Source organism: Amblyomma mixtum, chromosome 2 (genome assembly GCF_055824585.1).
Source record: "Amblyomma mixtum isolate Tamu chromosome 2, ASM5582458v1, whole genome shotgun sequence".
NCBI lineage: Eukaryota > Metazoa > Arthropoda > Arachnida > Ixodida > Ixodidae > Amblyomma > Amblyomma mixtum.
The window spans coordinates 289,468,071-289,479,670 of record NC_143013.1 but is presented as its reverse complement, the minus strand read 5'-3'; positions in this window follow the sequence as shown (position 1 = coordinate 289,479,670).

The following is an 11,600-nucleotide window of genomic DNA, read 5'->3' as shown; positions in this document are numbered from 1 at the left end:
GCAATTACATCAGGAGGTGTGAGTTGTGTGTTTATATATTATTTTAAGAGGGCCTGCTTTTTGCGGTAGCCTCTGCAGTTCCATTGCCAAATATCTAAGTATTCTTGTTCTTGCCGACACGTATTGATCATGTTTACGCGTTACTGCTGTTGCCTTGTTCGCTTGCGAAAGCTGTTAGCGCTGGACGGCTGTACGCCCTTTCTCTAATGTTTTCGGTATGCTTTTGTTTTCGAAAAGCGCTTCTGATCTCTGAGATTTGCCCTTAGAATTGTACTTGCATGTGTTGCATTTGCGATTGGATTTGCTGCATCATATCCTGCATCATCTGCTGCATCATCTGTTGCATTCGTGTTTCAAGGTCTCCTTCGTTCGATACCTGTGGTTGTCGTTTTGGAAGGGCTCTAGTCGTGTCGAGTTCCCGCTGTTGTTCCTTTAGTGTTTTTGTGAGTTCCTCAACTTTGCGTTCGAGCTCGTTTTGTTTGATTCGAGCCAGTTCGAGCTCGCGTCTGAGCGCATCGCTGTTCGCGTCCTTCGGTTCTGTGACACGACTGTCTTTGTTTTGTGTGTTGTTTATGTCACTACCCTTTCCTACCGAGTGCGAAGCAGTGGTAGAAGCCCAGCTCACCTTGCCGCCGCTTGTCTGGGAAAGCTTCTTCTTTTTCTTTTTCTCTTGCTTCTCCCCCTCCTGTGGGCTGGCTGGTAGTAGAGGCGGGAAGGAGTTGGACCTCGATCGGCTCCTCGATGTCTCTCCCTCTGAGCTGAGCCATCGCTTGGGTGGTCGCCCGCGTTGGTCGCTCCGTCCTCTTCCTCCTGTGGGTTTTGGCCTTGCTTTTTTCAATCTCTCTCGGCACTCCTTGGATCCGGTCCGGTGTGCCTCACCACAGATTATGCACTTGGGCGCGCACTCGTGATCGTCGGGCGGGTTTGAAACTCCGCACAGTCCGCACACAATAATGTTCGGTGTGGGGCAGGCGTCGGAGCGGTGTCCTTGCTGGAAGCAGACGTAACACACTTGCCTAGTGGGGCGGTACTGGTAGCATGGTACTTCTCGTCCATAATATATGACGAATTTCGGCAAGACCGAGCCGTCGAACGTGAGCACTGCCGTCTTGGATTTTCCGAGCATCCTTGCCTGAAGTATGGTCACTCCTTGAGTTCTGACTCGTAATTGTGCTTTGAGTTCTTCAGGAGGGGTACTTGGGTCTACACCGTGGATCACGCCGCGCAGGACGTCTTCCGGTGCTGCCACGTAAGCGTTTACATCATAAGTCTTTCCGTCGAATTTGAGACGGGCAATGTGCCGCACTAGCTGGGCCGTTTGCTCGTGCGGGGTGCTAACGATAATGATATTGGATCCGGTGCGAAGCCTTACAAGTAGGTCATCGTCCTTGCATTGCTGGCCGCACGCCATGACAATGGAGCGCGCTACTTGATGGGTGGTGAGGGACTTCACCATGAGTCCTTTCTTAGGTCGAATAATGATCTTGTAGTCGCTTCTGGGGAGTGGCGGCATTCTTCGCCTAGGCCTGCTCTGCTCCCTTGATCCATTGTTGTTGCAGCCGGTCGCATCACCCGGTAATTTTCCATCGTGAGGTTTGGCGGCCGGGCCCGTTCCCGTGCCTTTGCGTTCTTTTCGCCTTTGAAGTTTTCTCTGGCGCTTGGATTTTGCAAGCTCCCAGCTGGCATCGTTGTTGTACCCGGCTGGCTTCGACGAGGAGTCGGACGGGATCTCGTCCTCACTTCCGAAGTCGGCGTCTCCGAAGTCGTCTTCATCCATCTCTTGGAATTCGTTGAGAAGGACGTTTGGTGATTGTAGTGGCACATCGTTGTCTTGGCTGGGCCCCGCCATTTGGTCTGTCGTTGAAACGGCGGCGATGCTAGGCGTCGGCGTCGTCGACAAGGTTAGCGGCCCATGCTCTCACGATGTCGAGCTGGGTGGCCCGTTAGGGTTAGCGGGCCGGCGCCCGCTGTATAGCTTTCAAGTCCGGTAGAAAGCCGAAAACTGGTCCTACCGCTTGAAATTTCTATCCTGGGGATCCAGCACTTGATATCTTTCTGTTCCGAAGAAAATCCGGTGGCGAGAATGATTCGGTCCGGTCGAATTTGGTCAAAATGTGCGGAACCGATGCGACGCGCGTCCGCTTGCTTGATCCAAAGAACACCACCCTCTCGTTAAGGAAAGTTTCTCATTCTAGCGATTGATTGATTGATTCATTGATTGATTCATTGAAAACATATTTATTTGTTCAGTATTCTCAGAACATGTGGGTGGGCCGCCTAGTCCGGTAGTCCATTGGCTGCTGCTGCTGCGCTGGCCATCCCCACCAGCCAGTGCTGACGGTCAGGATCATCGCTGAGCAGAATAGCCTCTCACTGCTCCTCCGAGGTTGCGTCTTTACGTTACGTTTTATTGCCAAACAGCCTGTACCTCCCAGAGTGTTATCCCCCTTCAAAGCATCTTGCATTCCAAGGAAAAAAATCTGGCGCACTTTTATGAAGGCCTCGGCATGTAGTGCTGTCCTGATTTATCCTATTCAGTTCTCTTTATTATACTGCGTCTGGACAAAGCTCCCGTAATGACACCGGCTGTCGCAGCTTATCTGTCGCAGCTGAGACACCAAAACGTAATTAATTCCGGTTTCTATAGAAGATAATCGAGTGAGTGTTTCCGCCTTTTACGAGCCTTGAGGCATGAAGCTTGCTTTCTTTTGATGAAACAACTACAAAAGCAAAATGGGTTAGAAGAGGGTAAAACAAATTTTGGTCAGTTTTGACGTCAGTCAGTTTTGAGTAAGAAAAGCAAATAATAACATTTATAATACCTTAAAATTTTACAACAAAACCATTAAACATATAAATAAAATATGGGCCATTGTGAAAGGGGGAAAGTAGCGTGTGCTATTTTGCTGTTTGTGTACCGTGGTCATGCGCTAAGGAGCACTGATGCCAACTTTCCGGGCTTGTTGTCAAAGTGTGGCAAATCTTGGACATCTCGAAGAAGCGGACGGTATTCAGCACAGGATATGCAAATAAACTACGGCGACACAGGGTGCAGGCGCTATATAACATATATCTTTATTGCTATTTCAGATAAATTTCCCAATGTAGTATCATTAAAGTAGTGCAATATCTTGTAAGAAATGAGGCCTCATTTATATCTCATAACTTAATTTTAAGCTGGTTTAAGCAACGTTTTTTGTAGCGGTTTTCGGGAATGATGTAAAATTCCACTTTAGTTGTGTTAGATGTTTTTTCACAAACAATTTTGCTTAATTTGCTCCTTTGGCATAAGTGTAACGCTATGCAGATGAATAGTGGTGTGGTCGTTGATTTCCGAAACTTCGCATTTGAGTCGAGTTGTAGCGTTGTGACGGCGCTAGTATGGTTATCGAGTTTCACTAGGCTTCGCGCCACAGCCTCAGAGTACAAATTGATGATTGCATCGCCCCCTCCCCTCTCCCCTATGTAATACCCTCCTCTGGAGGGCCCTTAGGAATAACGTGAATAAATAAATAAATGTCCCTTGAAAAACAGGTATTATAGGTATTACTGAGCTCTGTGCGGTTTTATCTCACCGAATGGAACAAATTATAGCGATGTGCCAATACCTGCTGCCTTATCATTTGCTCAGAACTTTTCGATTTTTTTAAGCAACCTGTGAGCAGCCCACTGTCACTGTGCTTGAACTATTCGATACCAATATAATGCACTTAGGTCTAGATTGTAAGCGAGAGGTAAAATCATCGATTAGTTTACTCTGCGCAGCTGGATTTGGGAAAAAAGATAGAGAAAGCGAAGTAGCAGAGAGACAGCTCATAGCCCCTGCAGTCCAGGAACAAAAAAAAAAAAACTGCGGCAACCAAATTAACGAAACGAAAATAAGGCCTAATTGTAGGGGAGTAGCGAATCCGGAGTACGCGTCCGGCCACCCGTCAGGAACGGAAATTTGCGTCAAGGACGGAAATTTACCCCAGTCTGTTTAGGCCTGCTCCCAGCACAGCACGAAAAGCGGTTGCGGGATGTCCACTTGCGGGTCGAAATCCGATACCCCGCTGCCCGGAAATTGACCTCTATGCCGTTAAACCCTCCCTGAGCGCTGACTATGGATGGCTTCTCGTACGTCACTCACCACTCAGTGGTTTTCTCCCAGTGAGATATTCTGTCGAACGAGCGTTTACCGCCTGAAATCATCAGTACATGTACATTTCTGCATTTGGAGTCCATCAAAATTTTCCCAGGGCAAAATATATTTACTTTGTGGGTAGTCAGCTGGGGAATTTTTCGATGAAGCGTTATACAATATGAATACCGCTTCGCACAAAAAATCAATTCCACGAGAAAATACTTACATAAAAGCCACAGATGTCAAATTAATCGCGTTGCCGTTTTCTATAACCACTGTCTATAGCATCTTGTGTGATATTATACACAGAAAGTATTAAAATCAAATTTTGCTCCCGTCATTTTTAGTTCCAATCGAAGTTAAAGTACAAGTCACACGCTAGCTCCCACCTAGTTGTTACTCTGCCATTACTATTCTTTTGCTAGTCATTTAGAGTAAGGGTACAGACTCCAAGAGAATGCAAACGCCACGGTAGGCGCCAGAGAGTCATGCCGGCACATGAGATTCAAAATTTTTCGGAAATAAGGCTGCCAGAGCTGGTGCAGGAGACAATTTCGAAATCATCAGAAAAATTTGTTCCGCTGTTAACGGAACTCGGCCGATGATTATTGCTACTCGTACCAGCATCTGCTGAGTAATAATCTTGCCCCTCAGAAATAAGTTCGATTTCTTAATAGGGGGATACTTGACTGCGGCTCACTGAGTTATGAAACATAAACATCAAAACAAAACCCCGTCAAATTATTCTCGGTGTACAAAATTAGCTTACCTATTTATTACATCACAACACATCCAATTAAACCACTCGAATCACATTTTTCTTCGATTGCATCCATTTTGCGCAGCTCACGACAAGACACTTGCGGCTTTTAAAAGTGATTTACCTTTAACAAACCATACTAAAGGAGCAACTGAGGGAAGAAAATATTTCATAACGATAATTTCCGACACCTTCTCTGCTTTAACTAAAAGCCTAGTAACATTGAGTCGTTTGCGAGCTATATTTGTCCTTTTTTTTTACTTTTTTTTTATTCTGAACTGCGCTTCTGGCATTTCGCCCGGTCTTGTTTATTTGCCTGTCTTTCCTTTGGAAGTCATATTGGTAATTGTTTCAGGCGCTACTATTGCACCCTTTTTCTATTTTTAAAATGATTTTGCTGCGTTCTGTTCTCGATACTGCGTCAGAGTTTAAACAATTCTGCTCTGACCTCAGCAATGAAGCAAAAATTTAAAATTAACTTCTGTCATGTTTGATTCTTCGTCTAAAGTGACACGGCAGAACAAACTCGAAACTAAACATTATGATTTTCTACAGGCGCCTGTCTAGCTCCGCTAGAGGTAGGCTGACATTCCTGATTTAAGAAAACGCTCTAGCTCGTGACATTAACCGCACCATTTTTTGACGCCATCTACAATCACTTTCTCGTGTAAAACGGGCCGAATGTGGCCCAGTCAAAGCCATTTAGCCGCTAAAACTTTTTTTGATCCCACGTGACCCCGGACGAAGCGAAATTATTGTGATGCTGGTCCGCAGAAAACAAGGCACTCTTGCTTTCCAAAAACAATCTATCTGTCCTCCCTTGTTGATCTGTCGAAAATCTTGTTTGTCTCGCGGTGTAAACTATCACCCTTTAATTCTTCTCTTTATTGGGCAAGCATTCCTGTAACTGATAACCTTCAAGAACACCTAGCTTTTTTCACCGCTTTACGATCTCTCCTCACGCGTTTGCATGAATTTTTTTTTGCCTGTCAAAATCTCAACATTTCAGTCGATGCAAGCGTATATATAACTGCCTCTAACGATGGTCAGATAATAGAACAGTGGCCCTCCCCATATTGTTTTTTTTTTTAGACAGGCACACAACTAAACTTAGAAAAATTCGATGCATATACGGCGACAGAACCACTACCATATCTCTGCGGTGCTAGTGTCCGAATCATTCTCAGAAGTGCTGGAGTAGAGAGAGTACAACCTCAGCTTGCAAGAGAAGAATTATCATCCGCTCCTTCTTGAGCTTCTCGATTTCGTCTGCATCTTTTCCAGCAAGGCGAGACAATATCACGAGAACATAAGCAAAGTTTCCACGAAAATACTGATCCTTAGAAAGTACAGGCTTCCTTCTGCATGCACATAATCGATACGTGAGCCGAAAAGAGCCCTACAGACGTGTCTAAGATTGACTGCAAACGGGCTGTTGCGTGTCCGTTACCAGAAATTCAATTACGCGCAGAAGATAAAGGACTTTGGCCTTGTGCCACGCCTCTGAGTGATGCTTTCCAGCTGCTTTCGCTAATTATCCCGGCCTTAAGCGAAAACATTTCCGGGAAGCAGCGTGGCATCAGACCTATAGATACTTTTATTCACATTTTCACAACGCGTGCACCACCACCCTTATGGTTTTCTTCTTATTATTCCTTCGATGCCTTCCATTAATGACGCATCAGGGCCATCTGCGCCGGCTTTTTACTTTAATAGTTCTTGTGCGGAGGATAAAAATGCTCGGTTTCCAAACCCTTTCAATCTTAACCAAACTGCACTTGGTACTGTTACTATTGTCTCTATGTAGCATGATTTATTTGGAAGAAAGATAAATTGTGATTGATACAGCTTCTGTCACACTTTGCAAGTTATTCGTTACTCGAGAGATTCATTTTGTCGGGAGAAATGCGGACGAATATACCTGCCAGAGGCGTTCGGGCTTTTTTTCCTACTTCAATACCACAATAAAGTTCGAAAAGAAATTTATTGTACTGTGAAGCACACTGTTAGCAGTTTGTGTCGCCAGACCACTGTTGCAGAAATCACGACTAGTCAAATGTTACCGCATCTGTCATAGCATAGCTTGTTCACATCACAGCCACAAAATTTCGTTAAACCACAATGTGTCACAAAATTGGTATGTGAATCACAATGAATCATTCACGAATATGTTGCTATTACCCTTTCGGAGCCGTAAATACATTGCTCCCATTTTCAACTCCACTCCGAATACGTAACCAGCGACGTTTTTCCCCTCACCATCCCGCTCCCGCGCATTTTTGCGACCAGGAAAGGCGTTTTACTGTACTGCTACTCTCCGAGAACGTATTTCAGAATCACAGAGAGATTAACATCTGCGCTAGATGACAAATCGATGGCATGCGTTGAAAACGCACACAGGTATGTGCCCGGCAGGCCATATATGAGAACGCAAAGCTTGGAAGAACATGCGTCAGCCGGCCATCTCGATCCTTGCAGAGAAAAGCCTTCCAGTACATCACTAAAGGTTGAATTCAGTACAGTAGCGTTACTAAATTCCTTTGGCTGGTGAGACGATTCTTAAGAGATTCTAGCCGAACGACGCGTCGCATTCATGCTTCTACGCACTTCCAGTGTGGAGAAAGAAACGAGGAATGTAATGCATGTCGTAGAATTGTTTTCATGTCTTGGTTTGAAACCTATTTTTGACGCCGAGAAGTACTAAAGGAGACAAACTGCTGAGGTGAAATGTAAAACCGCTGCCAGCATAACACTTGCTTCTTTTGTGCCGTTAGACGAGCCTACAGATCGAAGTCAGAGAGAAAATGAAGATTTTTTGTCACTTTGATAAGTTCCGGGTACGCTGAAGTACCTTGGTGCAACACATTGAGGAATTTCCTCTCGCCGTAAACATTAGAGCTATAATTCAAAAATGCATGCTGAAAGACCTGCATAATAGCAGGACCGTTCGTATAAAGCCATGATAAGATCTTTGCTAGCAAAGTATGTAATTATCGGTGCGGCTGTGCGTATAAATGAACAAAATTTTTAATGCAATTTTATTTTATGAAGACTTCTTGCAAAACGTGTTTCAATCGCATGAAAAAAAACTTTTACCTTCAAAAAACATGGGCCACAATTTTCAATGAAGCCGCGGGACCGTTGCACTATTTTCTGACATAAAAACTTAAAAGGTTTTGCACAATGCTTGGAAACGAGAAAGTTAATGGCTACACATTGAAAGCATATTTGTGTGCTGCACAGTGACACTATTTATCCACACCGATTAAAAAGAGAAAACAAAACTAACAAGCCTAGGCGCACTAGATGCGCCTAAACGCGTTGTTTGTCCCTTCCTAACTCGTGGGAAAAAATTACCGATGATTACGTTACTTCCTAATGCAAAATTTGAGCGCAGCAAATAAGCTGTTTCACCTTTTCGATAGTGAGTCAACCCCAGCTGCGGAGTTGGTTTCAGGGACAACGCCGCCGATGCCGACACAAACAATATGATACCCTCGCTTCCGCAGCGCTAAGAACCAGGTCTAGCCGTGGGAAGGTGGTCACGTATTCGTCGACGTGCCGGGGCCTACGTGAAATAACCGGCGCGTCGGCAACTGAAGAGCACCCTATCCGCCACACAAGAGCAGGGGGGGGGGGGGGGGGGGACCCTTTCCTCCTCTTTCTGCATGGCGGCGACGGTGTTCTATGCAGTCACGTTATCTTGACTCTCTAGCGGCGTCAGCGGCATCCAGCGGTATCAGTCGGTCGTTATCAGTCGGTCGCTGCTAGCGCTGGGGGGATGAAAGGGGGGCGGAGCTGGTTACGAGGCCGACGCCGACGACGACGCGAAACCCAGGAACGGACGCCAAAGAGCTGCGCTCTAAAATTAGGAGTCACTTTGGCGACTAAAGTGGTGCAAGGCGAAAGCCTTAGTACCGCATTCTGTCACGAATGTGGTTGTGAATGAGAATCAAGTGCTGCCAGCGAATGACGCGTCCATTGGCTGTCTGCGTGTGTCACTGATGTGTGGTTAACATGTTAAGCTTCGCCTGTAAGAGTGGAACGCGACAGCGTCTTGCAACGCTGCCAGGGAGTCCACAGAACGCCATCGCCAATTCGGCTGTACGCCTTGCTGGACGGTAAATTTATTTTTTGAGGAAAGGAAATGTATCTCTCTCGCATATCTGGGTGGACACCTGCACCTCGCCGTAAGGGAAAGGGGGAAGATGGGAGTGAACGAAGACGCCGTATTAGCTAGACGCGCCTTTGTTCATTCCAAACCATTCAGCTGGCATTACGGAGTGGTGGTGGTGAAAACTTTTAATTTCTGAAATAGAGTTTGGGAGCCACAGAGTGGCCACGCTACATGGTCGGCGTCCCTAGTCCGGGACACCGCATGACAATGCCCCGTCTCTAGCCCGTTTCACCAGAGCCCTTTGGGACTCAAGCGAGGAGCAGTTGAGAAGGGCAGTCTCCCATGCCTCTCTGGAAGGGGTAGGGGAAGGGGGGAGGTGGGGATTTTGAGTACATGCCCACACCATGTGGAAGATATCACAGGTCTCCCCACAGTGTGGGCATCGCCCATCCGTGTTAGGATCGTAATGCTTTAAGATTGCAGGACAGAGTAGAGTACCTGTCTGCAGGCGCCTTAAAGTTCGCTCCTCCGTCTTACTCAGCCCCTTTGCAGGGGCCGGGAAAAGGCGGTGGATGTCGCTATAATGCGTTATAATTTCCTTGAATCGCAGCAGCGGCTGGTTAGTCTCCGAGCCAGAAGAGCTGGGATGAGGAGCCCGGTGAGTAAGCGCTCGGGCAGCCGCGTCAGCGGCCTCATTACCTCGTAAGCCCTGGTGGCCAGGAGCCCAAATGATTCTTTTGGGTGTTGGATCAGTGGCAGTCCGTCTTAGAATGCAAGCAGCTAAGGGGGAGATCTCCCCTGCCAAGTAATGATCACATGCTTTTCGGGAGTCCGTAATGATGATTCTCGAATTGGCGTGGGCGGCAGCAAGCGCTATCGCTACTTCCTCGGCTCGCATTGAATTCGGGGCTCGAAAAGAGAGTCCATCAACGTGCATTTCCTGGTGAACGACAGCGGCCGTGTAAAATCCCGTGGGCGATGGGCCTGCTACGTCTACATAATATACACCGGGTCGGGAGCCGTGTTGTCTCTCAAGAGCCCGAGCCCGCGCTTGTCGCCTGTTTACGTGCATGTCGGTGTCCATGTTACGGGGGAGCGGGGAGACCCAGAGCATATGGCGCCACAGTACTGGGATACGCTCCGCCTCCTCTGGAGTGCAGTCGTGTTGGATGTGTAAGCGGTTTAGCAGGCGGCGCCCAGGGGCCGTCTGCATGAGCCGCGTGTATTGGTTCACGAGGTGGGCCTCCCGCAGCTCCTGGTAGGAGTTTAGCACCCCCAATGCCTTGAGTTTGGCATTAGAGGTAGCCACCGGGAGATCCAGGGCTCGCTTAGTTGCCTTGTGGATGACGGCGTCTATTCGCGCCTCGTCTTGCTTAGTAGTGCGGAGATATGGCACGGCGTAGAGGATCCGGCTAGTCACGAAGGCATAGACGAGCCGAAGCGCGTCCCTGCCCCGCAGACCGCCCCGCTTGTTGGAAACGCGGCGGATCATGCGCCCTACCTGTTCGCCTACTCTCTTGAGTTTCAGAATGGTGGAGTCCGGTCTGAGTCTGTGGTGAATGAAAAGGCCCAGAATACGGAGCTCCTCCACCTCTCTAATAGGACCTCCTGACAGAGAGATGTGAATTGCTGTCCTATCCTTTGGGTTCGCTCTGACATGCAAAAGCTCTGATTTCGCTGGAGCACATTGGAGCCCACAGTCAATGGCATACGCATCGACTATGGAAGCGGCCTGCTGAAGGCGGGCCTCCATGTCCCCAAGGCTCCCCTCAGTGGTCCAAATTGTAATGTCATCTGCATACAACGCGTGTTGAATGCCTTCCACCCGGGCCAGTTGGCTTGGGAGGTGCATCATAGCTATGTTGAACAGGAGCGGTGATAACACCGCTCCCTGAGGGGTACCCCGTGTTCCCATCATGTAAGGCTGTACGCCTTGCTGGACGGTAAATTTATTTTTTGAGGAAAGGAAATGTATCTCTCTCGCATATCTGGGTGGACACCTGCACCTCGCCGTAAGGGAAAGGGGGAAGATGGGAGTGAACGAAGACGCCGTATTAGCTAGACGCGCCTTTGTTCATTCCAAACCATTCAGCTGGCATTACGGAGTGGCTAGCGTGCTCGTATCGCACTCCGGAGACCCTGGTTCGATTCCCCAACTCGACCAATTTCGTTCTCGGTTTTATTGATATATGCGGTCTAACTAAAAAGGTTAATTAGGCTATTTCATATTTGTATTATTGTATTTCTATCCATCGTGTTCTTTCCTTCACCTGTCAATTGTTGGAACTGTCAGGATGTTCGACACAACGTATATGAAACGAGCAACGTCTTACTGAGTGGGGAAGTGCGTGGTGGTGGAGGGAACGCGGCTTCGTACTTATGTTTTTTTTTTGAGCAGCGTCTCCTTCCGCGGACGCTGTTGTCGCTGCGGCGCGTGTCTTTCTTTTCTTTTCTTCAGACCTCTTCATTCTCCTCTATATTAATTAGGCTAATTGATTAATTAAGCAATTAACTAAACTCAGTCAAACTTAGTTGCAGCATCACTATACGATCCCTTTGATTGGTTGCATGGTTGCTAGCCAAAGTACAATTGGCCCCAT